Source organism: Humulus lupulus, chromosome X, assembly GCF_963169125.1.
Source record: "Humulus lupulus chromosome X, drHumLupu1.1, whole genome shotgun sequence".
Taxonomy (NCBI): Eukaryota; Viridiplantae; Streptophyta; class Magnoliopsida; order Rosales; family Cannabaceae; genus Humulus; species Humulus lupulus.
In genome coordinates, this window is record NC_084802.1 from 75,342,577 (window position 1) to 75,355,919 (window position 13,343).

A 13,343-nucleotide genomic window follows, 5' to 3' on the forward strand; every position below is an offset into this window, starting at 1 on the left:
TTACTAATATTTTTCAGTTTCTTCGTGATTGTAGTTACTATATTAGTTACATGAGACTGTCTTATTACTAAAAAATTAGTAACCAAGTACTACTTTAATACTTAAAATATTACTAACTAATTACTATTATGTTACAAGTTAATTAGGAAGCACTGCTCTCTCTTTTTTTTTGTATTGAGACTAATAACTAGTTATCGTAGAGTATGAAATCTACAAGCAAGGTTGATCATAATGGAGGACACTGACAACATGTATAACAAAAATAAAAGTGACTATAAAAGGACATTGGGTGATATTGGCCGAAGGGACTCCAACAATCAATTCAATTAATAGTTTAATATGTGAGGCAATGGTGATGAAGATACCACCTATCTCCACTATTGAGCAGGGGTGATAGGCTAGTTTAGGGTAGTCGAATTATTGAGAGCGATTTCTTATTGTCACAGTGCTTTAGTGAGTGATTGAGCATGGCCATAAAATGTCCTTGGGTTAGGAATTTATAAACATCTTGAGAGAGTCATTTTCGACCTGTGCCAAAGTGGTTGAGGGAGTGGTCTTCCTTCCTATTTTGAAGAAAGATCACTTTTTACGTGCTAATTGGAAGTTGAAGACTTGATTAAGTCTTCAGTTTGACTTGGGGTCTGTAGACCTTTACACCATGGTCCAAATATTGGTTGGATTTGTAATGATGCAATACACTGGATCTTGGGCCAGGTTTATCATATCCAACCTATCAAGTTGGTAAGACTGTATAAGCTTTAGTTTAGGATAGTATGTTTGGGCTTTGGCTCGATTGGCATACTAACATTTGTATGTTCGTATTTGGGCATGTGTTGTTGATGTGCCTTTGTTTAGTTGAATTTGATTTTAGGCTTGTTATGGTTGGGCCTGGACCCAATTTTTGCCACTACAATTTGTCCCTTACTTTTTGAGTTAAGACTGAGTGTTAAGTCAAATAGAAGTTTGATCGACATTTCAATCGTGATTTTATTTTGTCCATGGAATTTTATTGTATTTGGACTCTCTTTCATACATGGATGATTTCCAACACTCGACTTATCCAGTACTTCGTTGACGAGTAAATTTGGATTATCAAGTGCAAGTTACATTCCGTTGATGGGTGAATTTGGAACGCTCGAAAAGATGTCAAGTAATGGAACATGCTTGCTTTGGCCGTTTGTTGTTTGTCGAATTTGACTTGGGATCGCACTTGGGTAAAAGCATGTACCCAAGTACTCAACATAATGTCTAGAGCTAACTATAAACTTCTGTAATGGCATCCATATTTTAGTGTTCAACTCAAAGTCGAGAGCTAGCTTAATGCTTTTTTAGCGTTTTATGGGGATTCGAATATTTGGATATGTCAAGAGATCCTTGATACTATACCGTATATTTGGTATTGATCATGAGAATTTGAGCACTCGACACGGTGTCGAGCACTGGATGGATGCTCCAAGTTCTAGCACATATTTCAAAACTTGACGAGATGTAGAGTGTGTTGGCTGAATGTGTCTATTGAAGACATGCATTGAAGCACTCGACATGAAGTCGTGGGCTAGGGTATGACTTAAAAATGCAATTCTTCTTATGTTAAGTTTTAGGGTTTTCCTCATATAAGGTAGTTTAAATGTAACTCCCCGTGTTTCAAGCACCGACTAGTATCTATAACAGGGTGGTGAGATATGTATGAATATTATTTTGATTAATAATATATGCTTGAGAAGCAACTTTTATGTTGTTAATGTTAATCAATGTGTAAAATGTGCGGTTTTTTGACAAACCGAGCATTTCGGTCTAAGACTGAAATGAAAACCCTAACCGGGGTAAAGTCTCGGATAAAATATTATTGGAAATGCATAATTATGGTAAAATATAAATGGGCATAAAAATTCACATAAATCTCTCTCAATCTCTCACCTTTACTCTCCTCTAAACAACCACAAATTTCCTTTGTTGTTATTAGAAGCTAGCACTACACCAAACACCTCTTTCCATAACACAAGAAGATAAGACTATTTGAAAAGTATTATAGTAAGGATGGTTAAAAAGTGGTAAAGTACAAAACCAATTGAAAAAAAGGCGGCACCTTTAGGACTCCCGCTAAATAATATATACTCTCTCAAAAAATTTCACATGTAAAATAAAATAATATATAGAAGAAAGAAACCCTTTCTCCCACCCGATCCCTATACTTTCCTTTCTCCCTCTCTCTATCGCTTTTTTTCTGCTAGGCCCGAACGACGACGACAGGGGCTCAGGGAATGGTGGTCGACGGTGGCAAGGGGGTCGAGGTCAGGCTGTTCGGCGGCAGGGGGCTCGGGGTTGGGCTCGACAGCAACGACTGGTGGCTTGAGGGCTGGGCTCGACGGTGGGTGGGGGGGTCTCGGGTCTGGGCTCGACGGCGTAGGGGCTGGGCAGGACGTGGAGGCTTGGGGGCTCATTAGGGCAGGTGCATCAGTGGGGTTCGACCGTGGCAGAGCTCAGCATAGCCGAAGGGCTCAACGAAGGTAGGCACGGCAGTATGTATCTCTTCTCATTCTGATTTTGTTTTTTTTTTCTTTCTCTCTCTTCTCTGTTTTTGTGTTTGGCTCAGGGTTGAGGATGTGTGGAGGTCTCAATCGTGAAGTGGTATTATAGAAGTCTTTAGTTTGTTTCTAGATTACTTTGTGCCTGATGATGAAAACTTTTATTTTTGTATTGATATGTGCATTGATTTCATTTTGAGCCTCCATCTTTTCTGCTCTCACCATCTTTGGTACTCACCATGATCCATTATTTTATTTTATTTTATTTATTTATTACTATTTTCTCATGTTGGCTGTGGTGGTGATGATCTGTGTTTGTTGTTGGTGGTGATGAATGCCAAAGGTGATGGTTGAAGTGGTGGTGTTTAAACCTTGAAGATGTGATTGGTTCTTAATGAATTTTCAATGTTCATGAAATTTCTAGCATTAATCTCTGAGGGCATTTATATATTAAAATGGTCTCTTTTTACAGCTACAAAATATATATTTTATTGCCTTATGTAATAATATGAAGATATTGTCATATTTTTTTTTTTTGTTAGTTTTCACTTTCTTTGCATGCTTATTTGCCCTGTGATGGAAAATCTAATTTTCAGAAGCAGTTTCATGGTTTTGCATTATAAGCCTTGTCTCTCTCGCTCTCTCTCTCTCTCTACTTTTTCACCAGAAAAAGTCTATTTTACAGAATCTATTGTGAGTGCTCTTAAGGCTTATAATGAAAATTCTTATGTACACTGTTAATGACCATATTAGCTTATGAGATCTGAGGGCTTTTGAATATCTAAGTTTGTTATTCTCTGTTTTATAATGCTTTATTTGCTTTATCACCTGTTAATAGATTAGAGGAAGAATTATTTAAAGATTACCTTTATTATTAATCTGTTTTATAATGCATGTTTTTGAACACTACTTGACAATGCCTTTGATGCTTTTGTATCAAGTAACTTGAACCCGTTTGCAGTGCATTCTTGTTTACATTGGATTTGATTTTGTCGATATCTATTTTGGCCCATCTTTGCTTCTTAGATTATGAACTTTTTTTTTTTGGCCTGATGATGATAGTTTTACACACGAGTCTTCGGTTTGGTTTTATCTTTCTGCTCCCACCATTATCAACATTCATGTATTGCAAATTTAATTGTCTCTCATACTCTCGCTCTACCTATGTTTTTCAATCCTTAAGCTCTCGTCCTCACTCGTATTCTCTTGAAAAATCATATTTAATTTCCAACTGAACTCAATCTCTATGATTATGGCTCTAGTTTAAGCTTTTTTCTTTGCATTTTTCTCACTCAATGTTTATTTTGTTGTTCTGGTTTGGTATGTTAATGGGTTCTTTAATAGATGATGGCAAATGTTTATGAGTAGTTTTTTTGCTGCGTTAATTGATGGACATGCAGCCTAGAAAGCTTTATATGAACCTACCCACTTAAAGGGAGGAATTTTCACTTCATTTTTGTGTTTATTTCTGCATTGTATTGTTCACTGATCTTTTCAATTGACTTCTAGTGATGATTATATCATGTATAATAGTATTTCTGCCCTGTGATGGAAAAACTCATTATTGGAAACAAATTCTCCTTGGTTTTTCATAATTGCCCTTTACATCTTTGCTGCCTCATTATTGCCACCACCACCATCATATCTATCTATCTATCTATCTCTCTTTCATTCCTTCTTTACTACTACTACTACTACTACTCTCTCTATCTCTTACGAGGTGGGTGAAGATGTAAATGGGCTTTGAAAATAATTTGTGGTTAATATTGTTAATGATCTGATATAGCTATGAGATCTGAGGGCTCTCTAATAATACATTTGTTACATTTAATGGGTTTCTCTTGTTACTTCTATAATGAATTTGTGTTTATTCTTTGCAATTTGAATATGCCATGTACTTATCCTATTCCTATGTTTCTTTTATTAATTTGATGAAGAAGAAAGAACAATCACCTTGTCCTCTATATCTTCAATTAACACTAAAGAAGTTAAGATGTGTTTTCATGTTTTAAAAAGTTTTCCATGTGTATTTTTAAGACTAGTAAAACTTTAGTTGGTGTTAACTGTTACTTTAACTGTGAACTTGTGGCTCTTGAATGGCAGAGAATCTTATGACTACTTCTGCCACCCAATTTGCACTATCACTTGAGTTATCTCCTTGTTTTTCTTTAAATTCGAGAATATTCACTCTACTTGCTTGGACACAGGTAAGTTCATCACAAAGGCATTTTTTCTTCTTTTAAAAGTTTTAGATCAATCTTGCACCAAGTTTTTTCTTAGATGTTGAATTTAGCAACTAGCATTACTTTGAAGGTTTAAGAAATATACTAGAATTCATATTTTTGCTATTATTTCGCTTTCTTGACAAGAAACAGATTTTAGTTAAATATAAAATCAGAGCTAATTAATTCTTAGCATTTCTGTTCATTGTAATCTTTCTGATTCTTATGCTAGTTAAATATAAACATGAAAGCATACTTATTGTTAATTGCGGCCAGTGGAATAATGCAGATAAAGCCTCTCATAGGACCAACAAAGCAGATCATGAAAATTGGTGTGAAAAGTTATGACTGGCATGAGCTTTTCCCAAAAGGTTTTCTCTATTCCTTTGTATATAGTTTGTCCAAAAACATTAATCAGAAACCTGGTATAGCTTCTAAATCTAACCCCCAAAAAAATTGCTTCTCTTGCAGTACAGAATAACGCTGGTGCAATAATTGCAGTATGGGCTCCTATAGTAGTTGTGAGTGTTGTTTGTCATACTCGCTTCTTGATAATATCTGCACTAGTTATGGAAGCCCATCTTAGTTTAAATTTATTAATGACGAACACTGTAAAATATCTTGAACAAAGAATTAGGGAAGAAGTTAGAAGCTTAGTTTATAGATCAACCTGGTCTAGCATAAATGCTTGACACATTATTTTATTTCTACTTTACAGGTATATTTCATGGACACACAGATATGGTATTCTATACAATATTTGGTGGACTTTATGGTATTTTGCAACACCTTGGTGAGGTAAGCCATTTCTTCTATATATTTCTCACTATTAGAGTACATTGGCAATGTTCTTACTCTAGTGGAATGTATCAGAGCTTACCGCATTATCATTAAGGTAAGTTTTGGTTTTTTTCGTTGATATGTTACTTTAGAAGAGTGACCTTCCCTGTGTTGCCCACACCCCAAATTTTGATTTTGTTTATGATTTATTTTAAAATGTATATCATCTATGTTCGTGCTAGTAGGTATGTCTCTGTGGTTTGCTTTAGAGGACTTGTAAAATGTTTTTTGATTTCTTATGGAGGACATGTCGATTTTTTTTTAAAGTGCTTTCTTTCTGTATAAATTGGCTGGGTTTTATTTTCCTGTTACTAGCACAAGCTCTCTGTTTTGTATGCTTGATTCTATGAGCACATTCTAGAATTTCCTATATAAAATATCAAGTAATAAACCATAGATCAGTTTTTTTGAACATTTTAATTGAATTTGACATTGGAATTAAACCTCTTTACTAATGCAGAACCAAGAAAGAAAAAAGAATGAGCAATAGAAGAGGATAATTTAGAGAGAGAAATAGACATTGACAGAAATGACAAAGAACTAGAGAGAAAGATAACAGTTTTATTGAGAGACAATCTGATTTTTTTTTATTGTATCGTTTTACAAAAAATTCACACCCCTTTTAATCATTTTCTTTATTCTTTCCTGGATTTTCTTTTTTTCTTTCTTTTTTTGGCTGTTTAAATTTCTTTCCTTAATTGCAAGAAATAAACTAAAGCTTCGAATGTGTTTTTGGTCCCCTTTCTAAAATTGTTTGGATGTTCTCATATGCAAACGTGCTTCACTTATTATGATGTTCTTCTGTTAAAAGTATTCTAGAGTGTTCTAGGAGAAACCTAGAATTAATTAGACATGATATAGATTATTATAGAATTATTTAGAGAATAGTAGAAACTAGTTAATGACTTGGAAAATTCTAGAAAGTTTTAGATTTCTTCATTGTAGCCTAACAGAAGAATGGTGTGTGCTTAGAGGGCAATTGGAAAATACCATCCGTGTCCACAGCTTTACTGCTAGCTGTTATGATTGGTACTTTTGAGGCTTTAGCCTTGTCTTTGGGATCTGGCTTGTTTCTAAATATCATGGGAATATCATCAGTAATGTCATTCTTGTAACGGCGGGGATAATTTTGCTTGCTTTTTGGAGGATACATAAAATCTGGTAAATTTGGTTTTGTTTTTCATTTTTTTCTTAAAATATTAAAAAATAAAAATAATCCTTATGTTATTGAACTTCCCTCTTTTGTATGAAGATGCTTTCTTGTCTTACAATTTGACTGAAGCATAACCAGTCAGTTGATATATAGTATGTTCTGTTTTTTAGTTTACTTTTCTTTAGCAAAAATATTACTTGTTTCTCTGTTTTAGACATGCTGACCTTTGTCTTTGCTTGTTATAACTAAGGTGTTATATTTTTATTTGATTCTTTCATATATTTTGGGATGTTATAGGTGGTTTTCTTCTTGGAAGAACTCTTGCTGTTCTAACAACCATGACTTTGGGGACATCAATGGCTGCTTGTCAAGGCCCGGTTGCAATGGCTGCTCATCAGATATGCATACAAGTATGGTTGGTTGTTTCTGCACAGGTATTATCTCTTTCTTTGACTTATATTGCTTGCTATAATGTTTTGATCCTACTAAAGTTGCCCAAGTTTTGGACCACTAGTTTTGGCAAAGTTCTGCTTATTATTATTGTTTTTTTTTAGCTCATACTGGTCAATAATAGAGGGATACTTTAAGTTTAAATCTGTTGAAATTTCTCTCTGCATAGTCCGCGTCTGCTTGTCTCTGTTGATTTATGAGTTGTTTACTTGTAGGCTTTGACTGCAAGTTATATGTCTAAAGGTGACTATAAGACAGTGAAGGAAATTGCTCACTATGTGCTGAAGGTAAGGTCTTTTTTTCTGTGTTTACTTGTAGGCTTTGACTGCAAGTTTTTGCTTGAATTAATAGGATTATTGTTTATTTGAAAATTGGTGAGAAGATGTGTTCATTAAAAATCGATTAAGTCATGGAGCTTTATTGGGTCAAAACATGATAGGTCCGTTTCCTATTCTATTACTAAGAATGGTAAAGCTGATATTAATTGATAGTAAGATTTTCTTCTGTGCTTTTTTGTCTCATATGCATTCTGATTTGGTTGGTTAATTGGTTATGGTCATTCTTACTAATCAACTGAGTTGAGGATCTTTAACTTTCTAGGATCAAAGAATCAGAAAGAAAAAAAACATATAAAACTCTGCAGCAACAATCTACTGCAATAATCTTGTTATTCACTTTAAAGTTAAGACTTCCGGCAACAACACCTCTGGCACTCTACAGATTCCCTAGGTATGGAGCTATGCCTTCTCTCTTATTCATATCTCACACATAAGTTTATTAGCAGTGGCAATAGGAGTAACTAATTGTTGTTTTTGCCAGAGCATCAAGTGTCTTCCTCCTCTCTTCTAATTCTTTGACTTCTTTTAATTCTGCATTAACTCATATGCACAACGAGCCATTAATTCAGCTTACATCGAGGTACAAATTTTCATTATATTTTGTGATTTGTTCGATTTCATTTTGATTACTTAAGTTTCATGCATTATAATATCATTGTTAAAGAATTCAGTAGGAAAAACAGTCTTTGTTAACTTCTCAATCCTTATTACAGGCACATAGTGCATACCATGGTATATGAATTGTAAAGTTGATGGGTCGTAGCAGTGGATTTATTGCTATGCATGCATCCCTGGCTAGTGGAAAAATTGATATATGCTTGATACCAGAGGTATTTGTGCGACTTACTAATTGGTTAGTTTTTTTTTTAGATTCTGTACTGATACTGGTTTTATACATTTAAGGTACCTTTCCATTTACATGGTTCTCATGGTGTTTTGCGGCATCTGAAATACCTCATTGAGACAAAAGGATCAGCAGTGGTCTGTGTTGCTGAGGGAGCAGGGCAGGTTAGTCATAGTATAACATCAGTTTTTCACTAGTTGAAACATGATCAACTGATTGGAACTAGTATATTTTTTTTCCTTCTGGATCTAAATATTATGAAACCCCTCCAAAAACAAAATGCCAGCCATATGTTGAGATTCAACTAGCTAAAAAGAAACAACAAATTGATGTTTATCTTTCTAAGGATCTAAGTTAGGTATGTTACATCAATGGTTTTGAAGATACAGTTGGATCATTAAATTTTGATAGCATGTTGAGTGTTTTGTTATGATTGGCCTGGGAATAGTGACTGTTTTTAGTTTAACACATTTTTGCTTGTTAACTTGTTTTTCCAGCTTACTAATAGTTGTTCAAATATTGCCTTTCATATTTTGGAAAAGGCCTAAAGCAACAAATGTTTCAGATATATGATGTGGTTAGGCCAAAGAAGCATGAGATTGAGAATTTGTGAAACCACATTCTACATATCCTATATATAAATTTAAGCCCTGTCCAATGCTGCTAAATTACTCCTTCTTTCCCCTTGTTGAATCTATTTATATACATAGTGTAATCTTTTAAGAGTTTTTGACATATAGAGCACTCAATTCTAAAGTTCACTCTTACAACAGTCTAGAGGAATTCCATTAGCTACTAACATCATGGAATGTACTGTGGTCTTTCTAAAACTGTGTTTATGACAGTCATCAAATATAGCAAGGCCTTGGACGATATGAAGGTATTTCCTTTACCTAACTGTAATTTCATTCTTAGTTCATAGCTTTGGAATTATGTTTCACATTATTGTTGCTGCTGTCTAGTACTAGTCAAAGTATTTTTTCTTTTCCTGATATTTTTATTGTATTTAGTAAAATGATAGAAAAGATGATTGGATTATTACTTGTTGATTTTCATTTCTTAGATATCTAAAAAGTTTAAGATTACTAAAATAGCAAACTTTTATGATCCACACAAACTCCCAATCTTTCTTCCTGTACTTCTTGCATAAGCTGCTCAATCGTGCAAAGTTATTTTGGACACGGTAGAATCTGCTCTGCCAGATGGCTTGCCTGAAAACTTCACTTCAGATTGTAAATTACAAGATACTCTATCTAGGGCTGTTGAATCACTACCAGAGCTTTGGAGTTCAGCCATCAGAATAATTGGTGGGTTTTTCACTAGGAATATATGTGAAGTTGTATTATTTTGCATAACTTTTTTTTTTTTGTAGCATAGTTTCTTGAAGTATTTTTTAAAAAGGACTTTTGTGGCTGCTTATTTCCTATGCAGAAGCTGTGAAGCTATATGAAACAGTTGGAATGGGAAATGGAGAGAACGAGCCAAAGCAAGAGTGAGAGTTGGAGGATGTTATAGTAGACAATACTCTCCAAGTTTCTTGTTATAGTAACTTTTCAATATGTTGAATATTTAAGAATATTTGAATACTTAAAGAACATTTTGTTGTTGATGACAATGTTGAATATTTTAAACTAATTTGTGGATTGTTAATATAATGTTGAATGTTTTTATTTTTTGTTATTTGAAAATCAATTTTATTTGATGATGCTAGTGTATATTAGAAAGCTAATTTTAATTATATAAATAAAAAATAAAAATATAATAGAATAAATTAGTGTTATATAAATGAATATATAATGAGAATTTAAACTTATCTAAATATTAAAATAATATAAAAAATGTGTTATAATATCTATTACAATAACACTTTTTATAAGTAAAGAATTTTGTTATGCATACTTTATTATATAACACAAATAATGTGTTATACTAAAGTGTAGTATAACACAAAAAAAGTGTTATACTAAAGTGTAGTATAACACAAATTTATAAGTATTGAAATGCGTTATATAATCGACTATAAATAACATAATTAAACACTTATCTATATATTAAAATAACACAGAAAGTGTGTTATCGTTGACAGTACAATAACACATCTGTATAACACTGATAAAGTGTTATGTAAAGTACCCTGAACTACGATAACATAGTCGGTCTTAACACATCAGAAAGTGTTATCGTATGTTTTGATAACACATTTTCGGTGTTATTAAAAGCATTTTTTCTTGTAGTGTAGAAGAAGAAACTAGAGAGGTAATCTTGTAAAGTATTATTTTGTTAGTTTGTTAGTTTTGGTTCTTTCAGTTTTCAACTTGTTAGTTTGTGTAAATCTGACTATTGAGTTTTCGGGAGTGTAAATATGAAGGTGGGAAAGCTTGAACAAGTGTTTGAGGAACTAGAACTAAAGCCAAAACATCTTAGAGTCTACAAGAGGTATATGGTCGCATTTATGTTCTTTTGGTTGAATAATGTGTAACTGCCTTGCTTGTGTAATTTTGTCAGTTTAAATTCATTATTGGTACTGTAACTAAGTATATTTGATGGCTGATCATGCATGCATGTAAGTTTTGTTGAATGGTTAGAAGAAGAACCCAATATTCCTCTAGGATTTCATGATTTTATGTGCAAAATGTTAAAGTCTTGACTTTCAAAGGGTCAAGCAAAACCTATACATACTTGTTTCTGGATTTTATTAGTTCCAATGTGTAGCATAGGAAGAGTAAATATTGATAGTGTGTAGAAAAATATTCAAAAAGGTTTTGAATTGACTAAGTTATGATTTTTTAAAAGTTGTTGTACAATATGGAAAAAAGTTTTTTAGAAACTGTACAAACAACCGACTTTGGACAACGAGTTCCATAAGTAAATTAATGTATTTTTGGCTGATTTTTAGACTGAACACTCTTGTGATATTGGTTAGATATATTTTTTTCAAAGTAGAGTAAAAATTCAGGATTTTCCAAATAGGCTCTCTGGACAGCCATATTTGTGAATGCTTTTCACTAAGTAAAAATTATCCTTTTGACCTAATTTTTCGTATGAAAATTTATCATATACCCTAATATGGATCTTAGAAGTTTCAGACCTAAATAATGAACCAAATGAATTTTATGATCTCTCAAAGTTTAAGAAAAATATTAAGCAATTTCATGGATAGATTCAAAATGGCATTTTTGAAATAGTTTTCACTAAGTAAAAATGGGCAAGGGACTTCTTGGTATAGCCAAGATTGATTCTGAAAAGTTTGGGAATTTTTAGAATTAAGGTTTTTAAAAATATAATTTTCTAAAGTTAGCAATTTTGAACTAAAATTGATGACTTTTATACTTAGTAGAAAAATAGGAATTTTTCTAAAAAGATTAGATTTTCAATCCACTTTAATCTTAATAGTTATGTACTTAAGTTTAGTGTAATGCCCCAAAATCCCTAATGTGGTTTAATGATTGGATTAGTAGGTCGGGATGGCCATAATTGATTTATTATGCCATTAAATTATTATATGCATGTTTATGTGAATTATATTATAATATGATGTTAAATGCATGCATGTGGGTCCACATTTCATTATAAGAGCATTTTGGTAATTTGGCCCGTTAAGGGCATATTTGTATATTTTGGTGCATGTTTGTAACTTATGGATGAGATCCCATTATTATATGGATATGTTCAAGCTATTCGGCATGAGACGATCTTAGGATGCAAGTTAGCGGTTTTTTCATAACGGGGTCAATTATTAGGATATTGGATAATGAGAATGATTATTTGAGGATATATTGGGAGTTAGTGAGATCAAGAGGAAATTCTGGGAGTTTTGACTATTTTGTCCCCAGGGGCATTTTTGGGACCCCGAGCATTAGGATTTACTTGAGACTACTTAAGCTTGAAGTAACCTGTCATATGAAAACTATGTTCAAACACCTTTTCACTGGCACCCGTTATCCTTTTGACCGTTCGTTGCAATTTCGAAGGAAACTTGGGTTTTTGGGGTCGGAATCAAGCGATGATCGAGGCATAGTGATCCTATGAAGGATTAGAAGTTTCTTAACTGAAGGATTTAGCGAGAAACAACTTAATCAAAGGTAATTTAAGCTTTAAGTTTTGAGTTTTAGAGTTTCTAACCTCTGATTTGGATTTTGTGTGTTGATGAGTTTTTAGTTTGTTTGAGCCTCGTGATATGATGATTTTCGATCATTGGGATGTTTGGGAACTTTGATTTTTGGATTTGGAGATGTTTGGGTAGGTTTTTTGAAGGATTTAGAAGTGGAAAATCAGGGTTATGGCTGAGTTTCCAGGTGGGGCCGCGACCCTGTTCTTGGGCACCGTGACCCGAGCTTGGTGCATGTGGGCAGTGGAGCTGAAGGGCCTGGGGGCCGCGGGGCTGGGGAAGGAGGGTCGCGACGCATGGTGCAGGTGCTTGAGGCTGGCGCCTCTGTCTTGGCTGGGGGTCGCGGCTCTGAGAGATGGGGCCGCGACGCTTGAGGGTTTTTGTGGCCAAAGTAGTGTTTTGATCATTGGAACTCAACCTTAGGCCTCGGGATCGTTCCTACTACCCGGTTTAGTAGGATTCGATGTCCCGGAGGCTAGGTCTTGGTTCGGGAACCTTTTATTACTCATTTTAGTGATGGAATTCCATATTTGGTTATGACTAGGTTACCACTATGGAACTAAAAGACATATCGTTCTCAAGGGTCGTTCTTTTACTAATTCTCGCTCAAACCAGAGCTAAGAAAACTGCACCCTATACGTGACATGCATGGTTATTCTTGAGGCATGTTGAATGTTTAAATGTGGACGTTGATTGCATATCAAATGCTTAGCAAATCTAGCTCATTTGTGCATGGCACTAATTGAATAGTCAGAATTGGCAATGGTGTTAGTATTAATTGTGAAGCTGTCACTCATTAGTCAAGTTCGACAGTAGTACTAAGTACTAGTCACATGGTATTTACTAATGAGTCAAGAACGGTC

General features: G+C 33.9%; 1 long non-coding RNA gene across 2 annotated transcripts; it reads left to right on the forward strand.

Moving 5' to 3' along the window:
* The first annotated feature begins 8,072 nt into the window (after positions 1-8,072).
* Positions 8,073-9,943, forward strand: LOC133803968 (uncharacterized). Of its 2 annotated transcripts, XR_009878232.1 has the most exons (4): positions 8,073-8,108; positions 8,242-8,358; positions 8,432-8,536; positions 9,804-9,943. It is a non-coding gene; the product is annotated as an uncharacterized LOC133803968 (long non-coding RNA). The 2 variants fall into 2 exon arrangements; XR_009878231.1 differs by lacking the exon at positions 9,804-9,943 and having other exon boundaries at positions 8,432-8,842.
* The last annotated feature ends 3,400 nt before the right edge of the window (positions 9,944-13,343 follow it).